The sequence below is a fragment of the Bubalus bubalis genome, chromosome 4 (assembly GCF_019923935.1).
Source record: "Bubalus bubalis isolate 160015118507 breed Murrah chromosome 4, NDDB_SH_1, whole genome shotgun sequence".
Taxonomy (NCBI): domain Eukaryota; kingdom Metazoa; phylum Chordata; class Mammalia; order Artiodactyla; family Bovidae; genus Bubalus; species Bubalus bubalis.
The window spans coordinates 149,385,225-149,411,979 of NC_059160.1; the positions used below are offsets into that span (position 1 = coordinate 149,385,225).

Here is a 26,755-nt window from a genome sequence, read left to right on the forward strand (position 1 = left end):
GGAGTGGACTTCCATGCCCGGCTCCAGGGCATCTTCCCAACCTAGGGATCAAACCCACGTCTCCTGCATTGCAGGCAGATTCTTTTAACCGCTGAACCATTGGGGAAGCCCATTTATAGTCATAAACATCTATAAATTTTCACTATTGAATTTTGATTAATGTACATGTTAGAAATTGTTTTCAATATCCAAAGTGCTGTTAATTTACAGTTGAAGAGAATTTTGTAATAGTGACTGTAGTTAATAGTAGTAAGTAGAAACATTAAATAGAAAAGGGAAAACTTATACATGTTGCTAGTTGTCACTACTTTTAAAAAATATTTTTATTTTTAGTGAGACTTTTTTTGTTTTCATAGGTGGTTTAATTTTTATAGGTTCTCCTAGCAGCAGAACCTAGGACAAGAATTTTAAAATGCCAATTTGGGACATGCAGGTGTCTCTTGAAAGGTTGGCAGGAGGTGATTCAGGGAAGACAGAGCAGCTCATAAAAAGTCATTAAGCCTACTATCACAATAGGATACTGGGGCTTTATCCTGTTGGGAAACTTTAGGAATAATCAGTGTTGATACTGGAGAAGGCAATGGCACCCCACTCCAGTATTCTTGCCTGGAAAATCCCATGGATGGAGGAGCCTGGAAGGCTGCAGTCCATGGGGTCGCTGAGGATCGGACACGATGGAGCGACTTCACTTTCACTTTTCACTTTCATGCATTGGAGAAGGAAATGGCAACCCACTCCAGTATTCTTGCCTGGAGAATCCCAGGGATGGGGGAGCCTGGTGGGCTGCCATCTATGGGGTCACACAGAGTCGGACATGACTGAAGCGACTTAGCAGCAGCAGCAGTGTTGATATCATTTTCAGAATTAACTCATGGAAAATGCAAGTATATTTCCTGTTACTGATTGTGTTGTGTGGTTTAGAGGACTGTGCACCTGCCTAGTGCCCACATGGGCACAGTAGCTTTCACCAGTTCAGGAGAAGATCCCTCTGGGGCAGAGAGGAAGCTTGTGGCATTTAGAAGCCTTGAGCCAGAGTAAACTGTTAGGTTCAAAGAACACGCAGGGACACTGATAGCATCTGTGTCCTATGCATGCTCTATGACTTCTAAGTCCCTTTTCTGGGTTATCATAATAAATAACTTCAATCAGATCATCCCTATAGTGATATTTCCTAAATAAATTAGATTACACTTTCTGTACTTAAGTGTCTGTCTCCACTTTTTATTCATAAAGCTTCATTAAGTTTTGTTTATTTATCCTTGTCATACTATTTACTTATGTGAGAGACCTTATTAACTACACACTTGGAAATATTATTGTTTATTCCATCTTAAAATCATGTCAAAATGGCAAATAAGTGTATAATACATTTTCATTATCTTTAGCTATCAGAAGAGTGCAAGTTAAAAACATGTGAAGCATTGCACATCTTTAATTAGCTAACAGTTTTAAGTGATGACAGTAACAAATCCTGATGAGAATACAGAAGAACTGGCTCTCTCATACATTGCTGGTGGGAATATAGAATGACACAGCCATTCTGGAAACAGTTTGACATTTCTTTTAAAATTGAACATACATTTTCATGACTCAGCAGTCACATTCCTGAGCATTTGTCATAGAGAAATGAAACTTACATTCCTGCAAAGACTTCCTACACTATATTCATAGCACTTTGTTATTACCCCAAACTGGAAGCAACCCAAATAACTTTTATCAAATGAATGGCTAAATTGTGATACATCTGTACGATGAAATACTACTCAGCTTTAAAAAAATAATAAAATATTTTTTCAGACAACAATTGGAGAAGGCAATGGCACCCCACTCCAGTACTCTTGCCTGGAAAATCCCATGGATGGAGAAGCCTGGTAGGCTGCAGTCCATGGGGTCGCTAAGAGTCAGACATGACTGAGCTACTTCACTTTCACTTTTCACTTTCATGCCTTGGAGAAGGAAATGGCAACCCACTCCAGTGTTCTTGCCTGGAGAATCCCAGGGACGGGGGAGCCTGGTGGGCTGCTGTCTATGGGGTCACACAGAGTCGGACACGACTGAAGTGACTTAGCAGTAGCAGTAGCAGTCAGACAACAATTTGCATGGATTTCAAGGGGGGTCACACTGAAGGTAAAAAACCAGTTGCAAATGGTTATATTCTATGTGATTCTAATTATATAATATCCTTGGAATTAAAAATATATGTAGTTTTGAAATATATTAAAATGGTTGTCAGAGGTTTAGGGATGAAGGTGAAAGATAGTGTAAATAGAAAGAATTTTCACAAAAAGCTGTCTTGGTGGTGATGGAATGGTTCTATATCTTGATTGTGGTAGTTGCACAAATCTGTACACCGTTAAGATTTTATAAACTGTACACATACACAAACAAGAATGCATGTGAAACCTAGTGAAATCTTAATCAGATCTGTAGTTTAGGATTGTACCAATGTCAAGTTCCTGGATTTGAAAATGAGCTATGGTTATATAATACATCATCTTTAGGGAAAACTGGGTGAAGGTAATGTAGGAGCCTTCTATACTATTTTTTGCAATTTCTTGTGAATCTGAAATTAGTATTTGGTTACTCAGTATGTTTTATTTATTGACATTCTTTTACATCTTGTAAGCTGATTCTTCATTACAGAGTAATCCCATAATATGTAATTTAAAGTGTTTTTTAAGTTAGGGCTTAAAAGACTATGAAACTAATTGTATAAAATTTAATTTTGTCAAGTGTTTCCTTGTCTGTTGTAAACCTTTTCACAGAATTTCAAGGTTGCAAATATAAATAAAATAATTTCATTTTTAAATGATCTACTTTATAGACTAAATTAGAGAACACTCATGATTTCTTAAGAATTCTAGGTTGTAAATTAAAACCTTTGATGGTCACTCATCTCATTGATATAAATCTATAATCTTTCCTACTTGTAACATTCTTTTTGTTTTTTTTTGACCTGTTTGTGCCCATTTCTTGAATCTCAGCTTAAATGTGACTTTCTTGTGGAAGTCTTACTCTGACACTCTTCTTTCAAAATCTTTGTTTCTACTCAGATATATGCTTCTATGCCAAGTCGAATTCATTTTACATATGTACAGAGTAATCAAATAATGGGAAAGTTAATCAACCAACAGTGTCGTTTGGTATAAAATTTTGGAGTACATCCTAAATCTTAAACATATTAATAAATTATTGAAAAGATGAGAGCACCCAACCTATTCTAGTGATACTTAACAGAGATTTATTTGTAACTGGTAGAAGAAATATCACTCCCTGAGTGTAAGATCAATTGCTGTTCATTTTATTCACCTGAAGATAAATCACTTTTTCAGATTTTGCAGACTTTCCCTTTTTCTGAAAAAATGATATATTAACGTGAAAGTTTCTTTACTATATCAATGCTAACTTCCTCTTCCTTTATAGTACTTCTATATTGAAGGAACCCAGAGGTCAACAGTAAGTCTTGTCTGCTCTCTTTTTTATTTCAATGTTATTTCTAAACGACTTGATGAAATTCCCTTCTGTTTTGAAGGACCATTTTTCACCTGCATATGAAGAAATTTAAACTATTTGAGCTGATATTAACATATTCTATTACTATAAATTATCTATGATTAAAAAAAGTATTTGTCAATTTATATTTATTAAGTATAATTTTAGGATTCAAATCTACTGACCAGAAAATAAATAGTGTTTTTTGGTATGATGAAAAGAAAAAGGTATATGATAGTGGTTAATTATCTAAGGAAATGTTTTCAGTGTTTCATCATGTGTCAGAATTTTGCACTGCTTATATTATATGAGGAAAAACTTGGTTATTTCCCTATATTCTCATACACTTTTTGACACTTTGACAAGTACGATAGTTTTTATTTCTGCACCTAGTGACTTTTCATTCTAAAAATATTGTTTGAACCAGGTTTCAGAAGATGTATTCTGGTTCCTAGTTTGGGAACTCTGCTGCTGCTGCTGCTAAGTCACTTCAGTCATGTGTGACCCCATAGACGGCAGCCCACCAGGCTCCCCCATCTCTGGGATACTCCAGGCAAGAACACTGGAGTGGGTTGCCATTGCCTTCTCCAATGCATGAAAGTGAAAAGTGAAAGTGAAGTTGCTCAGTCATGTCCGACTCTTCCTGACCCCATGGACTGCAGCCTACCAGGCTCCTCCGTCCATGGGATTTTCCAGGCAAGAGTACTGGAGTGGGGTGCCATTGCCTTCTCCTTGGGAACTCTATTACTATTCAAAACTAAGCATTTTCATCTTTTATGAAAATGAGGGCCTATGTACCATTTGTTTTGATAAAGTGAGTAGAAATATGGATTATTCTGGGAAGTCTAGAATATATAATTTTATTGTATATATCTAGATACAATAGATTAAAGACCAGGGGATCAAAATAGAGTCAAGAAATAAATACACATAACACTGGAAATTCTGGAAGAAAATATATAAAACTGGCAGCCAGTGGAGTAAAACTAAGAAATTACTATTTGTGGGAGAATTTGTGCTTTCTTACTGTTTTAATCACTTGTATAACATGTATTATGAATTTTAAGTATTGTATATAATTTTGAAAAATTAAAATGCACTGTCAGATTTTTGTAAGAGAAATTTATCAATCAATATTTAATTGTCCATTTGCTAATTATACCAGGATTAGTATGATATGCAGAACATTGGACACTGTCTTTCAAATGCTTTTTTAAAAAACAGTACAACCTTCTTCCATAAGACATATTTCTTAATAAACTATTCATTAGACATATACCATTATCCTTTATGTCAGAAATTTAAAATAAGAAAAATTTTATGACTGGCCTGAATGATGGACATTTGTCCTCATTTTCTTGTGCTCTGGCCTTTGTGATATCCAAAGGTACAGTTCCCAGGTGGCACTAGTGGTAAAGAACCTGCCTGAAAATGCAGAGAACATAAGAGATGTGGGTTCTATCCCTGGGTTGAGGAGAACCCCTGGAGGAGGTCATGGCAACCCACTCCAGTATTCTTGCCTGGAGAATCACATGGAGAGAGAACCCTGGTGGGCTGTAGTCCAAACGGTTGCAGAGTTGGACACGATTGAAGTGACTTAGCATGCGCACACATGACCTTTGTGATATCCGAAGTTACAGTTTTCTACTTACAGTTTTTTTTCTTCCTTTTATAGTATACTAACACAAGTATATTTGATGCAATGTCCTAATTTCGTTTTTTTAACATTTAAATTTTAATTTTTATCATCCTTTTCCCAAGATTTCTTACACTTGCCATACTATATTGTGTACATTGAAATAATTTTGGAAATCATTACTTTTGCTTCTTGCTGTCTCTGGTTTTGTTTTGCTCTGTGTGGCCTCTTCAGAGTTTTATATATGTTTGGGCTGACTTATTGGAAAATCCACCATGTGTTAGCTCTCCTAATAGTTCCCCATGTCATGCAGCTCCTTACATAACACAAGTAACTATTCTTGGGGTTTTGTATATATTTATTTGACTGTCATTTTATTGAAAATTGTTTGACAGTTGTTTACTTATGAAAAATGCAAGACTAGCACGCTCAGTTTGTGCTATTATAGTTAATTGTTGCTATATGGGTATTTTCAAATTTTAAAAGACTCAGAACAGTAAAATATGTACTTAGCACAAATGTTACCACTCTTTGGTACCTTTAAAACCGTGCTTTAACTTTTTAAACCTTTGTTCTCATGCTACTTAAAAAAAATAATTTTATTGAGGTATAGTTCGTCTGCCAGACTTTTAACCATTGAAAGGGTACAGGTCCATGGTTTTCCCTGTATTCACAAATGTGTGTGGCCACCACCAGTGTCAATTTTGGTACCTTTTTGTTACTTCAAAAAGAAACCCCATACTCTTCAGCTATCACTCTCTGGTTCTCCTTCATGTGTTTTCCACATGAATTTTGGAGTCAGCTTGCACATTTCTACAAAAAATACAGCTTGGACTCTGATTAGGATCAATGTGGGTATTGCTGGCCATATTAACTGTGTGAAGTCTTCTGACTCTGAAAAAGTGGGATTTTTTTCATTTGTTTAGATCTTTAAATTCTTTCAACAGTGTTTTATAGTTTTCAGAAGTTTTTCACGTTAAAAGAAAGTATTTCCAAATATATTTTATTTAAAAAAATAATTTGTTTTTGGCTGTGCTGGGTCTTCATTGCTGTGTGCAAGCTTTCTCTGGCTGCGGCAAGTGGGGGCTGCTCTCACTGCAGTGCCTGGGCTTTTCATTGTGGTAGTTCTCTTGTTGTGGAGCACAGGCTCTAGGCTCGTGGGCTTGAGTAGTTTCTGCTTGTGGGCTCAGTAGTTGTGCCCCGAGGGATCTAGAGCACAGGTTCATTAATTGGGCTCATGGGCTTAGTTGCTCCCAAGCATGTGGGAATTTCCCAGAAGAGAGATGAAACCCGCGTTCCCTGCATTGACCAGCAGATTCTTAACGACTGGACCACCAAGGACGTCCATATTTTTTCATTTTGGTGTTATTGTAAATTGAATTAGTTTTTAAATTTCATTTTTCAGTTGTTCATTGCAAGTTTATAGAGATAGAATTCATTATTTAAATTTTGATCTTATTTCCTGTAGCTTTTCTGAACTCATTTCTAATATTTCTGAACTAAGTTCTTATATTTTTCAGTGAATTCCCTACGGTTTTCAATGTACTAAATATGTTATCTATTAGTTTGGCCAAAAAGTTCATTTGAGTGTTCCATAACATCGTACAGAAAAACCCAAACAAACTTTTTGGTCAACACAATACAAATACTTTTCCTTCTTCCTTTCCAGTTTGGAACCCATTTGTTTATTTGTTTCTTTTGCCTACTTGCCTTGACTAATGCCTCTTTGTTGTTGTTGTTTAGTGGCTAAGTTGTGTCTGACTCCTGTGACCCCATGAACTGCAGCACCCCAGTCTTCTCTGTCCTTTACTATCTCCCTGAGTTTGCTCATGTCCATTGAATCAGTGATGTCATCCAACCATCTCATCCTCTGTTGCCCGCTTCTCCTCTTGCCCTCAGTTTTTCCCAGCATCAGGGTCTTTTCCAATTAGTCAGCTGTTTACATCAGGTGGCTAAAGTATTGAAGCTTCAGCTTCTGTCAGTCTTTCCAATGAATATTCAGGATTGATTTCCTATAGGAGTGACTGGATTGATCTCCTTGCTGTGCAAGGGACCCTGAGGGGTCTTCTCCAGCACCACAGTTTGAAAGCATCAGTTCTTCGGCACTCAGCCTTCTTCATGGTCCAGCTCTCACATCCATACATGACTATTGGAAAAACCATAGCTTTGACTATACAGACCTTTGTCGACAAAATGATGTCTCTACTTTTTCATACATTGTCTAGGTTTGTCATCGTTATTCTTCCAAGATGCAAGCATCTTTTAATTTTGTGGCTGCAGTCACCATCCGTACTGATTTTGTAGCTCAAGAAAATGAAATCTGACACTGTTTCCACATTTTCCCCATCTGTTTGCCATGAAGTGATAGGACCAGATGCCATGATCTTTGTTTTTTGAATGTTGAGTTTTAAGCCAGCTTTTTTACTCTTTTCTTTCTCCTTCATCAAGAGGCTTGTTAGTTCCTCTTCACTTTCTGTCATTAAAGTGGTATCATCTGCGTATCTGAGGTTGTTGCTATTTCTCCCAGCAATCTTGATTCCAGCTTGTGCTTCATCCATCCTGGGATTTCAAATGAGGCACTCTGCATATAAGTTAAATAAGCAGGGATCTAGTATAATGTTGAAGAGAAGTGATAAGAGTAAACATCCTTGTGTTGTTCCTTGTCTGAGGGCCAAGTATCCTGTCATTCACAATGATGTTTACTGTGTATTTTTCTTAAATGTTCTTTATCATATTCAAGAAGTTCCTGTCTATTACTAGTTTGTTGAATCTGTTAAACTTGAAACAGTGTTAGATTTGCCAGGTGTCTTTTCTGCGTTTGTTGTTATAAGCATATGAGTTTTGTTTTCTATACTGTTGATATGCTATATAACATTAGTTGGTTTTGAGATGTTAAGCCAATCGTGCATTCCTGGGATTAAATCTCATTGGTTATATTATATAATTCATTTTTATACATTGCTGGATTTGTTTTTGCTAATATTTTACTGAGGATTTTTACATTATATTCATAAGATGTATTGGTCTGTAATTACCCTATTTCTATCTGTGGTTTGGTATCATGGTAATACTGCTCTATAAAATGAATTGGGGTTTGTCTTTTTTTTTCTGTTTTTTGGAAGAATCTGTGGAGAATTTTTAAATTCTTTTTTAAATATTTGTTAGAATTCAGTGGTGAAGTCATCTGATCTTTTTCATTTGTGGGTAGTTTTTGATTACTAATTACTTCACTAGTTGTATTAGTTTCTAAAGATTACGTGTTTATTCATGAGTCAGTTTCAGTAGTTTGTGGTCATTCTATTCATTGTATTACCCATCTTATCTGAGTTACCTAATTAATTTTTATGTCTATTTTTTTATTACAATAGCCATTTCAGGTCTCTTCTGGATATTTGCATGATACATCACTTCCCACCCTTTTACATTCAATCTGTTTGTAGCTTTTTATGTAAGGTGTGTTTCTTCTAGACAAACATAAATATTTTTATATAAAAGTATCAGGACTATTGATATGAAACTGTGAGATTTGTCTCATTATTTTATTTCCATGAATTGGTATACTAGTCCACAAATTGTTTCCTACTTTTTCTATAAAACTCAGCTTGTTTTTACTAAGGCCTTCGATGAAATATTTAATAAGATTAAGTTTCATTGCATTTTGAAAGTTCTGTTATTTTTTGAGTTGTAAATTCATTTCCCTTATTTTCATGTCATGAAATGAATTAAAAAATAGTGATTTGAAGTTTCCTAAACACTGGATTTTTATTATATTGAATAATGAGTATAATAGTTATATCTTATAACGTGATCTTCTGGCATGGAGAAATATTATAATGTTAAATATAATCATATTTTTTAGTTGAACTTATGTATCATTTAGATTTTTCTCTGATAGTTTAAATTTTTATATTGACAGTTTGTTGCATACTGATAAATGCTTTTAAGTCATAATAGTGTGTAATTTTAACATGGATTGGCCTCATCCAATGCAATTGTTTAATTAGCTTGTAGTTAATGCAAGTTAGTCTAAATTTTCACTGATTTCCAGTCTCTAATCAGTTGACTTCTGGGATACATTTCTTACATTTTTTTTTTTTCCTTAAAAAAAAAAAAAATCTTAAAAAGTGAGAACACTAAAATCACTTAAATACAAATTATAAAAGTGTTTCATAATGTTTTAAAGAAGCAGTCTTGTTTTTGAAATGTCTAATTTTGTGTATAGAGTTCCTTAGGGATTAAAAAAAATAGTTTTTCTGGATTACATACATAAAAATGTATGGAGAAGAAGTAAGATTTTATAAACACTGTTAATCATTCTACATTAATAAAGATTTTCATTTTTCAAAAAACCCTCACTTTAAAATAGTGGTCAAAATATGTATTCAACGAATTAGTGTAAGACTTGTAATGCAGGCAAGTAAACCTTTGGCTTTTTTAGTTTTTCTACTGATTACCACTGTTAAGCAGAAGTTTCATATGGGAATAGGAAAAAATGAACTCATCATTCTTTTGAGCATCTGGAGTAAGTTTACTGCCAGAGGCAAGCTGGTAATTTCTATATTCTTATCCATACAGCAAATCCTATCCTGCCCTGAAATGAATCACATACACAGCTTCATTGACTCTCACAGAAATATTCTAGTACCTATGTGAGTTTTTTTAGCTGGATAAATTGCATCTCTGGGCCTCAATACAATTCCTTTATAAATAGTAAAGATACCCCCATAACACAGTTCCTTCAGCCTTAGTATGCTTTGATAATTATCCATGGAGTCCTAAAATAGATATGAAAAAAATTATTATTTTTAAATGAATGTCATATCTTATCAAAAATAATGTGAACTTTAACTCTTTTATGGCTATTTAGAGCTGAAGACATTATTTGTATAGTCTTATGGAAAACTTTATAAATATCTGGGATGATAGAAACAGTCAAAGGCCTGATGGGAACTCACAAAGTAGAAAGTCTACTCCATGCTCTGCTAGCAAGTAGCTGAGTGATCTTGGGCAAGTGATTCAACTATTTAATAATATAATAATACTTCATAATTAGTTAGATATGATTATTGTGGGGAAATTAACAAGATGGTGCCAATCAGGCTCTGTTGCCCCACACTCTCACGCCCTCTTGCCCCATATTCTGGAAACAGTGACTTTGCACAGCTGTGTAACAGCTGAGATCATTTATAACACTGCACATGTGTATCACAAGGTACTCGCTTGGTCATGGTTAGTAAGTAGCAGACTTGTAGTTTGAACTGAGGCATTTTTTATAGGTAGATAATACAACCAGAAAATATTGTGCTAGTGGCTAGAATTTGATGAAAGCAGACAAATACATATTTTATATCACATTTGCATACTTTTACCTTTGACTCTCCCTCTGATAGCTCAGTTGGTAAAGAATCCGCCTACAAAAAAAAAAAAAGGATCCGCCTGCAATGCAAGAGACCCCAGTTTAACTCCTGGGTCGGGAAGATCAGCTGGAGAAGGGATAGGCCACCCACTGCAGTATTCTTGGGCTTCCCTTGTGGCTCAGCTGGTAAAGAATCTGCCTGCAGTATGGGAGACCTGGGTTCGATCCCTGGGTTGGGACAATCCCTTGGAGAAGGGAAAGGCTGCCCACTCTAGTATTCTGGCCTGGACCAACTGTATAGTCCATGGGGTCACAAAGAGTCGGACACAACGGAACAACTTTTACCTTCACTTTTCACCTTTGACTCATGAGCAGTCTGAATGTTTTCCTCCTCATCCCCATACGTTACACTAAAAAATGTGATAGGCTGTGGCTGGAATATCTCAGGATGAAATTCTTTTTATAACAATATAGGTTTTGTATAATTAGAACACATTGAAAAATAAAAGTACAATGACCTTGAATAAAAATTGTGGGAATTTCCTGGCAGGCCAGTGGTTAGGACTCCATACTTCCAATGAAGGGGACATGGTTTTGATCCCTGCTTGAACAACTAGGATCCTACATGCCATGAAGCTGGCCAAAAAAAAAATTAGAGAGTATCTTTATACTTGTTATAGAATTACCCTGGGATTTCTTTGGAAGGAATGATGCTAAAGCTGAAACTCCAGTACTTTGGCCACCTCATGCGAAGAGCTGACTCATTGGAAAAGACTCTGATGCTGGGAGGGATTGGGGGCAGGAGGAGAAGGGGACGACAGAGGATGAGATGGCTGGATGGCATCACTGACTCGATGGACATGAGTCTGGGTGAACTCTGGGAGTTGGTGATGGACAGGGAGGCCTGGCGTGCTGCGATTCATGGGGTCGCAGACAGTTGGACACGACTGAGTGACTGAACTGAACTGAACTGAACTGAATATCCAAAAATATTGATTTTAAGTGACACTCCTTATGTGATATTTTGGGTATTATTAATCCTGTGTTTTGAGGAATCATTTGTAATGTAAGTTATAGAACATTTTAGAAAAATCCCTAGATTTAGCATTAGCATAGGCTTCTAAAACTAAGCATGATGCATTGAACAGTTGATTTAACATTATCTGTGTCTAACCTATGGGCCATTTATTTCAGATTTCATTGTGAGATATATATGTAAAGATTGTTTGTGACCAAAAGAATGCAGCTTTTTCTATTTTGAGAATCTCTACAAAAGCTTACAGATTACTTGTATATGAATATGGTTTTATTTTCAAACCCTTTCACAATATATACGTTTCACATTATATATATTATAGTTACTATTAAGAGATAAGAAACAGACTAAAGCTTCCTCCCTCAGAGTGAAGAATTCTCTATCTTACGTTTGGCTGCAGGAGGAAGACAAAGGTGTTTTTGTTTTAACTAAGCTGTCATCAACAAATACTTGTTATATCTGTACAGATCTATATGTAAATATAGCCATATTTTCTAAGTACAGTGAAACTATTATGAAAAAATTTGATCAAGATATGTAATTTATAAATACTGTCTAGTTTGTGATATTCTGAAACATAGTTATTTGAAATTGCATAGCATGTGAGAAATCTGGGTGATTTCTGTATAAGCAATGGGTTGGAGGTGGTGTTCAGTTACTAAGTCGTGTCTGACTCTGCAACCACATGGACTTCACACACCAAGCTCTTCTGTACTCCACTGTCTCCCTGAATTTGCTCAAATTCATGTCCACGGAGTTGATGATGCCATCTAACTGTCTCATCCTCTCCTACCTGCATCTTCTGTTGCCTTCAATCTTTACTAGCATGAGGGTCTTTTTCAGTGAGTGGCCTCTTTGCATCAGGTGGCCATAGTTTTGAGGTTTCAGCGTCAGTCCTTCCAATGAGTATTCACAGTTGATTTACTTTAGGATTGACTGGTTTGATCTCCTTGCTGTCCCAGGGACTGTCAAAAGTCTTCTCCAGCACCACAATTTGAAAGCATCAATTCTTCAGTGCTCAGCCTTCTTTATGGCCCAACTCTCACATCCATACACGAATACTGGAAAAACCATAGCTTTGATTATATGGATCTTTGTTGACAAAGTGGTATCTTTGCTTTTTAATATACTATCTGGGCTTGTTACGGGGGCTTCTCTGGTGGGTCAGTGGTAAAGAATCCACTTGCAATGCAGGAGACAGAGGTTTGACCCCTGGGTCATAAAGGTTCCCTGGAGAAGGAAATGGCAATCCACTCCACTATTTGTGCTTGGGAAATCCCATGGACATAGGAGCCTGGTGGCCTACAGTCCATGGGATTACAAAAGAGTTGGACACAACTTAGCAACTAAATAATGACTTCTGGGTTTGTCATAGCTTTCCTTCCAAGAACCAAGTCTTTTTTTTTTTTTTTTTTTTTTTTGCATGAAAAACAAGATAATTTATTAAGGCAAATTCTTCATCCCCTCAAGATATTGTGGGTGGAATGATTTTGGAATTAACCTAATCAAGATGAGAGGCAAGACAATTTCGTTAGGAATTTGCACATCTATCATAGTAAAGAGAATTCACTCGACAGACAACTGAAAGTGGAGACTAGGTCTCCTGAAGTGTAACAGCTGGAACTTAATTGTAGTTACTTATTTTAAAAAGCAAACATACTGAATGGTATGACTAGGCTTGTTCATTCAGTTCAGTCCCGTAGCTCAGTCGTGTCCAACTCTGCGACCCCATGAATTGTAGCACACCAGGCCTCCCTGTCCATCACCAACTCCTAGAGTTCACTCGAACTCATTTCCATCGAGTCGGTGATGCCATCCAGCCATCTCATCCTCTGTCGTCCCCTTCTCCTCCTGCCCCCAATCCCTCCCAGCATCAGAGTCTTTTCCAATGAGTCAACTCTTTGCATGAGGTGGCCAAAGTACTGGAGTTTCAGCTTTAGCATCATTCCTTCCAAAGAAATCCCAGGACTGATCTCCTTTAGAATGGACTGGTTGGATCTCCTTGCAGTCCAAGGGACTCTCAAGAGTCTTCTCCAACACCACAGTTCAAAAGCATCAATTCTTCGGCGCTCAGCCTTCTTCACAGTCCAACTCTCAGATCCATACATGACCACAGGAAAAACCATAGCCTTGACTAGATGGACCTTTGTTGGCAAAGTAATATCACTGCTTTTTAATATGCTATCTAGGTAGGTCATAACTTTCCTTCCAAGGAGTAAGCGTCTTTTAATTTCATGGTTGCAATCACTATCTGCAGTGATTTTGGAGCCCCCAAAAATAAAGTCTGACACTGTTTCCACCGTTTCCCCATCTATTGCCCATGAACTGATGGGACCAGATGCCATGATCTTTGTTTTCTGAATGTTGAGCTTTAAGCCAACTTTTTCACTCTCCACTTTCACTTTCATCAAGAGGCTTTTTAGTTCCTCTTCACTTTCTGCCATAAGGGTGGTGTCATCTGCATATTTGAGGTTATTGATATTTCTCCTGGCAGTCTTGATTCCAGCTTGTGCTTCTTCCAGCCCAGCGTTTCTTATGATGTACTCTGCATAAAAGTTAAATAAGCAGTGTGACAATATCCAGCCTTGACGTACTCCTTTTCCTATTTGGAACCAGTCTGTTGTTCCCTGTCCAGTCCTAACTGTTGCTTCCTGATCTGCATATAGGTTTCTCAAGAGGCAGGTCAGGTGGTCTGGAATTTTCCAGAGTTTATTGTGATCCACCCAGTCAAAGGCTTTGGCATAGTCAATAAAGCAGAAATAGATGTTTTTCTGGAACTCTCTTGCTTTTTCCATGATCCAGCAGATGTGGCAATTTGATCTCTGGTTCCTCTGCCTTTTCTAAAACCAGCTCGAACATCAGGAAGTTCACGGTTCACGTATTACTGAAGCCTGGCTTGGAGAATTTTGAGCATTACTTTACTAGCGTGTGAGATGAGTGCAATTGTGCGGTAGTTTGAGCATTCTTTGGCATTGCCTTTCTTTGCAATTGGAATGAAAACTGACCTTTTCCAGTCCTGTGGCCACTGCTGAGTTTTCCAAATTTGCTGGCATATTGAGTGCAGCACTTTCACAGCATCATCTTTCAGGATTTGAAATAGCTCAACTGGAATTCCATCACCTCCACTAGCTTTGTTCGTAGTGATGCTTTCTAAGGCCCACTTGACTTCGCATTCCAGGATGTCTGGCTCTAGGTGAGTGATCACACCATTGTGATTATCTTGGTCATGAAGATCTTTTTTGTACAGTCTTCTGTGTATTCTTGCCACCTCTTCTTAATATCTTCAGCTTCTTTTAGGTCCATACTATTTCTGTCCTTTATCAAGTGCATCTTTGCATGAAATGTTCCCTTGGTCTCTCATTTTCTTGAAGAGATCTCTAGTCTTTCCCATTCTGTTGTTTTTCTCTATTTCTTTGCATTGATCACTGAGGAAGGCTTTCTTATCTCTGTTCTTGCTATTCTTTGGAACTCTGCATTTTTTTTTTTAATTTTATTTTATTTTTAAACTTTACATAACTGTATTAGATTTGCCAAATATCAAAATGAATCCGCCACAGGTATACATGTGTTCCCCATCCTGAACCCTCCTCCCTCCTCCCTCCCCATTCCATCCCTCTGGGTCGTCCCAGTGCACCAGCCCCAAGCCTCCAGTATCGTGCATCGAACCTGGACTGGCAACTCATTTCATACATGATATTTTACAAGTTTCAATGCCATTCTCCCAAATCTTCAGATGCTTATATCTTTCCTTTTCTCCTTTGCTTTTCACTTCTCTTCTTCTCACAGCTATTTCTAAGGCCTCCTCAGACAGCCATCTTGCTTTTTTGCATTTCTTTTTCTTGGAGTTGGTCTTGATTCCTATCTCCTATACAGTGTCATGAACCTCCATCCATAGTTCATCAGGCACTCTATCCATCAGATCTAGTCCCTTAAATCTATTTCTTACTTCCACTGTATAGTCATAAGGGATTTGTTCAGGTCCTACCTGAATGGTCTATTGGTTTCCCCACTTCTTCAATATAAGTCTGAATTTGGTAATAAGGAGTTCATGATCTGAGGCACAGTCACTCCCAGTCTTGTTTTTGCCGACTGTATAGAGCTTCTCCATCTTTGGCTGCAAAGAATATAATCAGTGTGATATCGGTGTTGACCATCTGGTGATGTCCATGTGTAGAGTGTTCTTTTGTGTTGTTGGAAGAGGGTGTTTGCTAACCAGTAGATTCTCTTGGCAAAACTCTATTAGCCTTTGCCCTGCTTCATTCCGTATTCCAAGGCCAAATTTGCCTGTTACTCCAAGTGTTTCTTGACTTCTTACTTTTGCATTCCAGTCCCCTATAATGAAAAGGACATCTTTTTTGGGTGTTAGTTGTAAAAGGTCTTGTAGGTCTTCATAGAACCGTTCAGCTTCTTCAGCATTACTGGTTGGGGCATAGACTTAGATTACTGTGGTATTGAATGGTTTGCCTTGGACACGAGCAGAGATCATTCTGTCATTTTGAGATTGTATCCAAGTCCTTCATTTTGCACTCTTTTGTTGACCATGATGGCTACTCCATTTCTTCTAAGGGATTCTTGCCCACAGTAGTAGATATAATGGTCATCTGAGTTAAATTCACCCATTCCAGTCCGTTTTAGTTCGCTGATTCCTAGAATGTTGACGTTCACTCATCATCTCCTGTTTGACCACTTCCAATTTGCCTTAATTCTTGGACCTAACATTCTAGGTTCCTATGTGATACTGCTCTTTACAGCATCGGACCTTGCTTCTATCACCAGTCACATCCACAGCTGGGTATTCTTTTTGCTTTGACTCCATCCCTCCATTCTGTCTGGAGTTATTTCTCCACTGATCTCCAGTAGCATATTGGGCACCTACCGACCTGGGGAGTTCCTCTTTCAGTATCCTATCATTTTGCCTTTTCATACTGTTCATGGGGTTCTCAAGGCAAGAATACTGAAGTGGTTTGCCATTCCCTTCTCCAGTGCACCACATTCTGTCAGATCTCTCCATCATGACCCGCCCATCTTGGGTGACCCAGCACGGCATGGCTTAGTTTCATTGAGTTAGACAAGGCTGTGGTCCTAGTGTGATTAGATTGACTAGTTTTCTGTGATTATGCTTTCAGTGTGTCTGCCCTCTGATGCCCTCTCACAACACCTACCGTCTTACTTGGGTTTCTCTAACCTTGGACGTGGGGTATCTCTTCACGGCTGCTCCAGCAAAGTGCAGGCACTGCTCCTTATCATGAGGAGACACCCCTCGTCCAAGGTCAGGCTTGTTACACTAGTTTAAAAATCGGCCACGCACGGGCACTGCGTTCTGTGCCTTCTGGCGTTGGTCATTTAAAATAGTGAATATTAAATATGTGGGCTCCACGTCTGACCCACAGAACATCCACCCCAAATCTTCTTGTTCTGTGTAAAATATCCACTGTGTATGTACTATGAAAGTTTTATCCAGGCTCCATTATTAAGTCAAAAGAATGTAAATAGTCATATTATAATAAGCTAATGACTTGCGTATTTCCATATGGATGAATGTCAGTATATCTAAACAGGAAATAAATTGCAATCCTATCTACCTATATTAAAAAAAATAGAATATCTCCAGATTTGCATACTCATCACTGTAGAAGAGGTATGCAGGTTTTAAGGTTTTGTAATCACTTGTCAGAAAAATAGCAGTTGTTCCTGCAATATCTCATTAGCATCTTACTCAAATTATTTTTAGATTACATGATTTAGAAGACATTATAACTCCACTAAGAATTTGTAATTATTCTGGGATGGTTTCATCATTAACCCTAGAATCACTATCAGAAAGAGTAACAATGTGATATAGGAAAAAAGCTAACCAACATGACTAAAAATGTGGTCACTTTCAGAAGAACAATCTGGTCATCTGGAAAAATCCCAGCTACAACCTGCAAATATTCCCATGTGGGAGACTGGCCAAGGCACATGATTTCTCAGCAGGAAAGCCATGAGATGGGGTGAATTGAGGCTGTCCCTAAGGAGCAGGCTATAAACTTCCAAAGTTACCTTGGGCAGCATAATTGGTCCCATTTCCTCTAACGAAGTCTCATGCTTTCCTCCTCACATCACCCAAAGTTTGCTAAAGAGCATATTGGAGCAGAAGTGGACATTCTAGCACATTCTTATTGCTGTATTATGTTCGAAGACAAGAACATCCCAACCACAACAGTGTTGTTCCAGGAAGCAGGGCGGGAGTAGTGGTAGATTAGAAAAGAGACTATTAATTGCACAATTAATAAGAAAGTGAAAATGTTTCAAGATCTACAATAAGCCTGTATCCAAAGGAGTCTGTTTTCTTCAGTGGCTGAACTTTGAATTCTGTACTAAAGCTTGTAATGAACTCCCTCTGGTCTGCCAACCTGTGTCCGGCTTGCTTCCTGCCTGTTGAGGGGTGCGTATGCTACACAGAGCTATGATGGATTCTGTGGAGTGGTGAGATTCACAGAAGTTCCAGGATGCTCATGTCAGGATCATTCCTTTTGGAAAGTTTGATGCAGATGAAGATAAAGTGGTTTCTTGGACAGTAATTGCAATTTCTTTCTTTTAAAGTCAATGGGTTTCTTGTATAGTTTTATTACAATTATCCTAGGTTTAATTTCATCCATCTCCATGAAAGCAAAACACTCGGTACTGGTAAACCTTTCTTTAGGCTTGTAGTGTTTGAATTAAAAAAAAATAGCTGCCCCTTTCGTTAATTTTTCAGCATGCTTCTGGAGCTCAATGTCTACATTAAAATGAACATATGTATCTTCTTTTCTTGAAGCCACAGAAGTATCTTGCACAGGAGTTAAATCTGTGCCATTCAGGTCTTTTACCCTAACTGTAATATAGGGATCATTGCATTGCCTGGCATCTTTCAGGCCAGTTTTCTCAATTCTGATAGTAACGTCATTTCTGGTTCTGATGGCAACCTTGGTAATTAAGTACTGGGAACTCTGGCAGGAAAGAAATCAGGAAACCCTAATCCAGCACCACCCTCTTCTTCATCTTCTTCAAATTCCAAATTTTCTTCTTCACCAGGTGCTAAAATTCTTCTTAAAGGGACAGGCTGAACATCAAATGGGAATTCTTTATTATACGTAAGAATATTCTTTAGGATTGGTTCTAGCTTCTTCAGATCCGCCTTTCCTAAAACTGGCGTCCCAGCGCTGCAGCAGACTTCGAGTCACCTCTGACATGGCTGGTCCCCACCCCGTCCCCTCCCACCCCTACCCCAGGAAAGGCCAGGCTCTAGGGCGTCATGTTCCCTGGGCCTGGCCCCGACATGAACAAGGCCAGGAGGAAGCGCTGTGGCCACTGCTGCCACCCGCCAAGGGGCCGCCGAAGCCCATTTGCCTTACCAAGTGTCTTTTAATGTCATGGCTGCAGTCACCACCTGAGTGATTTTGGAGCTCAAGAAAAGAAAAACTGTCACTACTTGCACTTTTTCTTCTTCTGTTTGCCATGAAATGATGGGACCAGATGCCATGGTCTTAGTTTGTTTAATATTGAGTTTCAAGCCAACTTTTTAACTCTCCTCTTTCACCCTCATCAAGAGGCTCTTTATTAAGAGTTTCTCCTCACTTTTTGCCTTTAGATATCATCTTCATATCTGAGGTTATTGATATTTCTCCCAGCAATCTTGATTCCACTGATGAGTAGAAATTTGTATAAAATCATGCGTGCTCTTTGTAAATAGGCAAAGTAACTTAGTTGCGCCCTGAAACGTCTTTTCTTTCCTTTTTTTAATTGAGTTATTAATTTACAATGTTGTGTTAGTTTCAAGTGTACACCAAAGTGATTATATATATAAAATTTATTATATATATTTATTCTTTTTTAGATTCTTTTCCATTATAGTTTATCACAGCATACTGGATATAGTTCTCTGTGTTACACAATAGATCCTTGTTGTTTGCTTGTTTTCTATGTAGCTGTGTATAGAAGTTAATTCCAAACTCTTGACTTATCCTGTTGGTGACCATAAGCTTATTTTCTCTGTCTGTGTGTCTATTTCTGTTTTGTAAGTAAGTTCATTTGTATCGTCTTTTAAAATTCACAAATAAGTGACATCATGTAATATTTGCTTTCCTCTATCTGACTTACTTCCTGGACATTTAGGTTACTTCCACATCTTGTTAGTGGCTCACTCATGTCCAACTCTTTGCAACCCCGTGGATTGTAACTCGCCAGGCTCCTCTGTCCATGAAATTCTTTAGGCAAGAAGACTGGAGTGAGTAGCCATTCCCTTCTGCAGGGAATCGTCCAACTCAGGGATCGAACGTGGGTCTCCTGCATGCAGGCGAGTTCTTGAATGACTGAGCCACCCTTAGTTACTCTAATAGCACTGCTGTGAACATCACGGTGTTTAAGTAAGAGTTTTCCTAGATATATTCCCAGGAGTAGGACTGCACAATTATATGGCAACTCTATTCTTAGTTTTTTAAGGAACCTTTGTAATGTTCCCCATTACGTGTAAGTGGCTGCACCAGTTTACATTCTCAGCAACAGGGTAGGTGGTGAAACTTCTTTTCAGTTCTTTAATTTGCTTTTAGCTTTCTCTCTTATTTTCTCTAGATTTTTTGTTAATAATTTTTTCCTATCCTCACATCTACCCACTCTCTCATCCCTGTACCAGGAGATACCTTCCCAGCTTCTCAACTAAGCAACTGTTTTGGCTTTCAAGAAGTGTTTTCAGTGTCTTGTTGTGTAGTCACGCTTAACTGCATCCATATCTTTATTTCATTGTTTCTATCTAATATTTGAGAATTAGTTATTCCACTTTCATTTTATATCTAACATCCTTCATTTGTGCTTTTCTTCTCATCCTTGAGTCTACCTTCAAATCTTATCCCCTCCCTGGTCTTCACTGTCTTTGTTATAAATGTGCTTAATTTCTCTCTCATCCCAATATAAAATAAGAAAATCTCTCTCCAAAATCTGCCTTATCTATCTAGTTTCATTTTCAGTTGAAATTCTTGAAAATGTAGTCTATACTTCTTTATCTCTTCATTGTTCTTACCACTTCTCTGAAACTCAGGTAGTAGGAGCCACTGATTATGATTTGGTCATCCAATCCACTGAACACTTTATAGTTCTCATCTCATTTGACTCATTTATCAGTGTTGACCCTACCACCAGTTTGAAGCTTTAATCCTCTCTGGCTTCGCTTCTGTGATACTTGTTCCTCAGGTTTTCCTCCTTTTCTGGTTCCTCTCCCTCCTTTTCCATAGCTGGATCTTCTTCTTTTAATTCTTGCAGTGTTTCTTTCCTTCTTTAAAACTTTACCCACTGTTTTCTCTTGGGTTCTTATAGCCCCTTAACAGATGACTTCCAGCTCATTTTCTGACATATTCGGACACTGAGCTGGAGTGTCAGGCACTGTTTGTGATTTCCTCTCCTTTATCTGCTTGGCAGTCTTGAAAAGTCTCTCCTGGGTTTCACTGTTCCCCTCTATTTTTCTCTGATACTCCTTCCTCCCTTATTCTCATTTGTTCTTTTCTCAATTATAGGATGATTTCCCTCTGTTCTCACTACAGCTATTTGTCTCTCCACCAATTTGTCTTCTACAGAGCTGCTGAAAACCCTACTAAAAGACAAATTTTGTGATGTTGCTTCTTTAGAATGCCTCAGTGGGTAACGTTAGCAGGATAAATAGGCTTTCCTTTTTTTGTGTGTTCTTTTTTCACTGAAGTAAAATCCACATAACATAAAATGAATCATTTAAAGTGTACAATTCAGTAGAATTTACTTAATTCACAATACTGTGGAAGCATACTCCGTGTCTAGTTCTAGGCTGTGTTTCATCACTCCACATGGAAACCCCAGAATGAAAGCGGTCGTTCCTCACTCCCTCCTGTCAGCCCCTGACACCCACAGATAGGTTATCTGTTACAGTGGATTTGCTGTTTCTGAATGTTTCATGTAAATGAAATCATTGCTTTATATGACCTTTTTTATTTGGCTTCTTTTACTTATATGTAATAATATTTTTGTGATTCATGTAGATTGTCATATGTATTAGCACTTGATTCCTTTCTGTAACTGAATAATAATTCCATTATATGGCTGTATCCTGTTATCTATTCATGAGTTCATGAACATTTGGGTTGTCCACAGAGTTTGAATGCCTCTTTTTTATTCATTTGAGTATATACCTGCAGGGATTTAATTGACGGTTCGTATGGTAAATCTGCGCTTCTGGAGGAACTACCAAACTCTTTCCACAGTGGCAACAACAATGTACATTCTCATCAGAAATGTATTAAGGGTTCCAGTTTGTGCAGATCCTTGCCAGAATTGATCCCCTCACCCTTTCTTTTCTTTTTTTCTTTAAAATTATAACCAATCTTGTACATACAGTGGTATTTTATCACTGTGTTATTTCCCTAATGACTAATGGTATTGAACATCTTTTTATGCACGTGTTGGCCATTTATATATTTTCTTTGGGGTAATTATTAGGCTGATTGTCTTTTGTTTTTGACTCAGAAATATCTTTTAAATAATCAGATCCAAGATATTTCTGGATTTAATGATCATCAAAGAAGAGTTTAACCGTAGAAATTAATTTTAACCTTAGAAATTCTTTATTATTATGGTCTCAGTTTAATTGGGACTTGCCTGGTGGCTGAAATGATAAAGAATCTGCCAGCAATGCAGGAGACCCCAGTTCTATCCCTCAGTGGGAAAGATCCCCTGGAGAAGAGAATGGCCCACCCAATCCAATATTCTTGCCTGGAGAATTCCATCGACAGAGGAGCCTGGCAGGCTATAGTTTATACCTCACAAAGAATCAAAAACGACTGAGAAACTATCACTTTATCATTTTAAATAGTTGCTTGAATATTACCAGCATTTCTGGACTCTCTGTCCTTAAAATGCAGCAAATTGTTTTTTAATCTTAATACTAAAATATCCAGTTCAGTTCAGTTCAGTCACTCAGTCATGTCCGACTCTTTGCGACCCCATGAATTGCAGCACGCCAGGCCTCCCTGTCCATCACCAACTCCCAGAGTTCACTCGAATTCATATCCATCGAGTCGGTGATGCCATCCAGCCATCTCATCCTCTGTCGTCCCCTTCTCCTCCTGCCCCCAATCCCTCCCAGCATCAGAGTCTTTTCCAATGAGTCAACTCTTCGCATGAGGTGGCCAAAGTACTGGAGTTTCAGCTTTAGCATCATTCCTTCCAAAGAACACCCAGGACTGATCTCCTTTAGGACGGACTGGTTGGATCTCCTTGCAGTCCAGGGGACTCTCAAGAGTCTTCTCCAATACCACAGTTCAAAAGGATCAATTCTTCAGTGCTCAGCTTTCTTCACAGTCCAACTCTCACATCCATACATGACCACTGGAAAAACCATAGCCTTGACTAGACGGACCTTTGTTGGCAAAGTAATGTCTCTGTTTTTCAATATGTTATCTAGGTTGGTCATAACTTTCCTTCCAAAGAGTAAGCATCTTTTAATTTCATGGCTGAAGTCACCATCTGCAGTGATTTTGGAGCCCCAAAAAATAAAGTCTGACACTGTTTCCACTGTTTCCCCATCTATTTCCCATGAAGTGAGGGGACCAGATGCCATGATCTTCGTTTTCTGAATGTTGAGCTTTAAGCCAACTTTTTCACTCTCCTCTTTCACTTTCATCAAGAGGCTTTTTAGTTCCTCTTCACTTTCTGCCATAAGGGTGGTTTCATCTGCATATCTGAGGTTATTGATATTTCTCCCGACAATCTTGATTCTAGCTTCTTTGAGTTTTTGAAAATTTTAATATAGAATATTTCCACCTAGCACTTCTTCATACCTTAATGAGCAGTTACAAAAAGGGTGTAATTTCCTTTGTCTGTTAACTAGCAGTCATTGGTTAGTGCTGACATAATTGCTGATATTCTCTGTTGTTTACTACTTTCTCTTTTTAAAAAATATTGTTTGCTTTCTTGTGAGTACGTAATAAACATATACCAGGTTAATGTTTTGTTGACAGTCAGGTATAAATGTGAATATAAGGTATAAATGTGTTTTTTGCAGTCATTCTTATGTGAATATAAGTATCTTTGATTAATGTTTTTGAAGACCATATAGAGTAATTTTGAGGTAATTTGAAAATAAGCTTGTATTTATTATCATGGAGATATGCTAAACTGTTGAGGGTACCTTTACTGATTGTCTAGTATTTTAAATTATAGTGTTTGCTTTTCAAGCAACAGATCATGATGAAAAGTTAATTCATAATGAAATGTATATATTAGCAAGTGTTAATTTTCAATTTGGCAAGGAAAAATTATAATCTGAAGTTTTATCTACCACCACCACTCCAAAGATAGTTTCCCTTGACTTTCTGAATGTTTCAGATTAGATTTCTAACATCCCCATTTTCAAAGATTGTATATTTATTTTAACTTATATTCTGATAGAACTGGAAGGTTTAGCCATAATGCTAAATGTATGAAAGAGATTAGATTTTACAAGAGAGAATTCACATATCCGTTAATGTTTTTTATGTTACCTCCAAATTTTTCAAAGATGAAACAAACCTGAAATCTACTACTTTCCAAGGGCTTCATAGGTGGTGCTAGTGGTAAAAAATCCACCTGCCAATGCAGGAGACCTTAGGGATGCAGATTCGGGAAGGAAGATCCCTTGAAGATCCTGGGTCAGGAAGATCCCCTGAGGAAGGTAATGGCACCCTACTCCAGTATTCTTGTCTGGAGAATCCCATGGACAGAGGAGCCTGGTGAGCTGTGGTCCATAGGGTCATGAAGAGAGACAATGACTGATGTGACTTTGCACTCGCATGCACTTTCCAAATGAAAGGTTTTTACATACAATATTTTTCTGCTTTATCTAAAGGGCTTACTTTACAAGCTTAATTTGAGTGTCTGTTCTCTTCAGTGCATGTAGTTTCTGGAGACTAATTACATCTTTTTGTTTGTTTGTGGTTTTTGTTTAATTACATCTTTTATTAAGGTGTGTTTCTTAGCTCTCAGGGACTTTTCAGCATGTACCAATTTTTTCCTAGAAATGGTCATTAAATTATATGGAAACAAATATTCCATTTTTTTCTACTTTGCCTAGAAACCGCTTCTCTGAATAATAGACTTTTTTGGGTATCTGTTAATTGGTAATTTTTTGTATCAGTTGACTCCTGGGATTCTAGTTGTTAAAAGTTAACTTAATGAAGAATTATAATTCTTTAAGTAGTAGTTGCCTATATTTCATACTGTATTTTTTATTAAATGTCCCATGATCATTTGTTAACTAAGTCCTTAACTTATCTGATAAATGGAACATTTATTATCAATCAATCAGTTCATTCACTCAGTTGTGTCCAACTCTTTTTGCAAATCCATGGACTGCAGCATGCCAGGCTACCTTGCTCATCACCATATCCTGGTGCTTGCTCAAACTCACATCCATCAAGTCAGTGATGCCATCCAACCATCTCATCCACAGTTGTCCCCTTCTCCTGCCTTCAATCTTTCCCACCATCAGGGTCTTTTCCAATGAGTCAGCTCTTCACATCAGGTGGCCAAAGTATTGGAGCTTCAGTTGTTCCATGTCTGGTCTAACTGGTGCTTCTTGACCTGTATATAGATTTCTCCTGAGGCGTGTAAGGTGGTCTGGTATTCCCATCTCTTGAAGAATTTTCCAGAGTTTCTTGTGGTCCACACAGTCAAAGGCTTTGGCATAGTCATTAAAGCAGAAGTAGATGTTTTTCTCGAACTCTTGCTTTTTCTGTGATCCATCGGATGTTGGCAATTTGATCTCTGGTTCCTGTGCCTTTTCTAAATCCAGCTTGAGCATCGGGAAGTTCTTGATTCACACACATACTGTTGAAACTTTGCTTGGAGAATTTTGAGCATTACTTTGCTAGCGTGTGAGATGACTGCAATTGTGTGGTAGTTTGGGCATTTTTTGTCATTGCCTTTCTTTGGGATTGGAATGAAAACTGACCTTTTCCAGTCCTGTGGCCACTGCTGAGTTTTCCAAATTTACTGGCATATTGAGTGCAGCACTTTCACGGCATCATCGTTTTGAATTCCAGCTCAACTGGAATCCCATCACCTCCACTAGCTTTGTTGTAGTGATGCTTCCTAAGGCCCACTTGACTTTGAAGTCCAGAATGTCTGGCTGTAGGTGAGTGATCACACATCCTGGTTATCTGGGTTATAAAGATCTTTTTTATATAGTTCTTCTATGTATTCTCTGTATTTTCGTAAAAATTCCATTCATATTTAAGTGACTATTCTACGTCACTTAACACTGTTAGTTTTTTTTTCCTTGCTCTCCTCAGAATAATGACAATATTCAGTCCCAGCATGATTTTGTACATGTGCTTCAGATCCTTCTATATTGAGTCAGCAGGCATCTATTAAATAATTAGTATTTCTTAATAACGTTGTTTTAGAATATATTTTTTTTACTTTTAAAGTACTTTCAAATCACATACCTTACTTTTTTGAAGAAATAAAAATTTTTATGAATATCTTAGTACTTTCAGTTCAAGGTAATAATACTAGGCATTATTTGAAAAACAGTGTAGCATGTTGTGAAATGGTGATGCTGTCCTAACATACCTTTTCAAGAAAATTTTAACATTTCCCCTCTTTTGGCAATCATTTTTAAAATGATATGTTTCCTATTGATCAAACAGAAACAGGAAAAATGCACATTTTAATCTTTTCTTTTTGTATTTTTGAAGTCTAAAGGCATTTAAATGAATTTTCTTGTAACTTGTAAAGATCTGTCTACAGTCTCCCAACCAGAAGGTAAGGGATGATTTCACTGGTATAAACCACCCATCTTCCCCTTTCAGAGTTTGTTGAACTTGATTCTTTTTAAATAATTCTCTATTATGTCAGTGCGGTGTATTGTCATCCCTTACAGTTCTGTATATGAGATCTATGACTCGTTTCCTGGGATGATATAGAATTTTCCTAGCCCTTGTACCTCTACGTGTCACTGCCCCCAAATCTGGCATTTCACTGCCCTTAGTGCATTTGAGTACACTTAATTTTCTCTCAAACTTATGTAAACACGTTCTCTCGCTTTTTGTGTTCTTCTATTTCACCATGCTTTGCCACCAACCCTGCGTCAGTCTAACTTAGTATCTGCCAGTCTATTCCTTGGTATTGAGATTGTTGAATGCAAATCACAGCACTACTATATGCATGGGTCCTATTTCAAATTCCTGGTCTCCAAACCCACACTTGGCTCTTT

General features: G+C 37.7%; 1 protein-coding gene and 1 pseudogene across 5 annotated transcripts in view; one reads left to right on the forward strand and one right to left on the reverse strand.

Annotated features, from left to right (window-relative positions):
- The window catches only part of ADK (adenosine kinase), a 566,593-nt gene that overhangs the window by 215,909 nt on the left and 323,929 nt on the right, over positions 1–26,755 (forward strand). The window lies entirely within an intron of this gene.
- Positions 18,027–18,916, reverse strand: LOC102410191 (annotated as a pseudogene).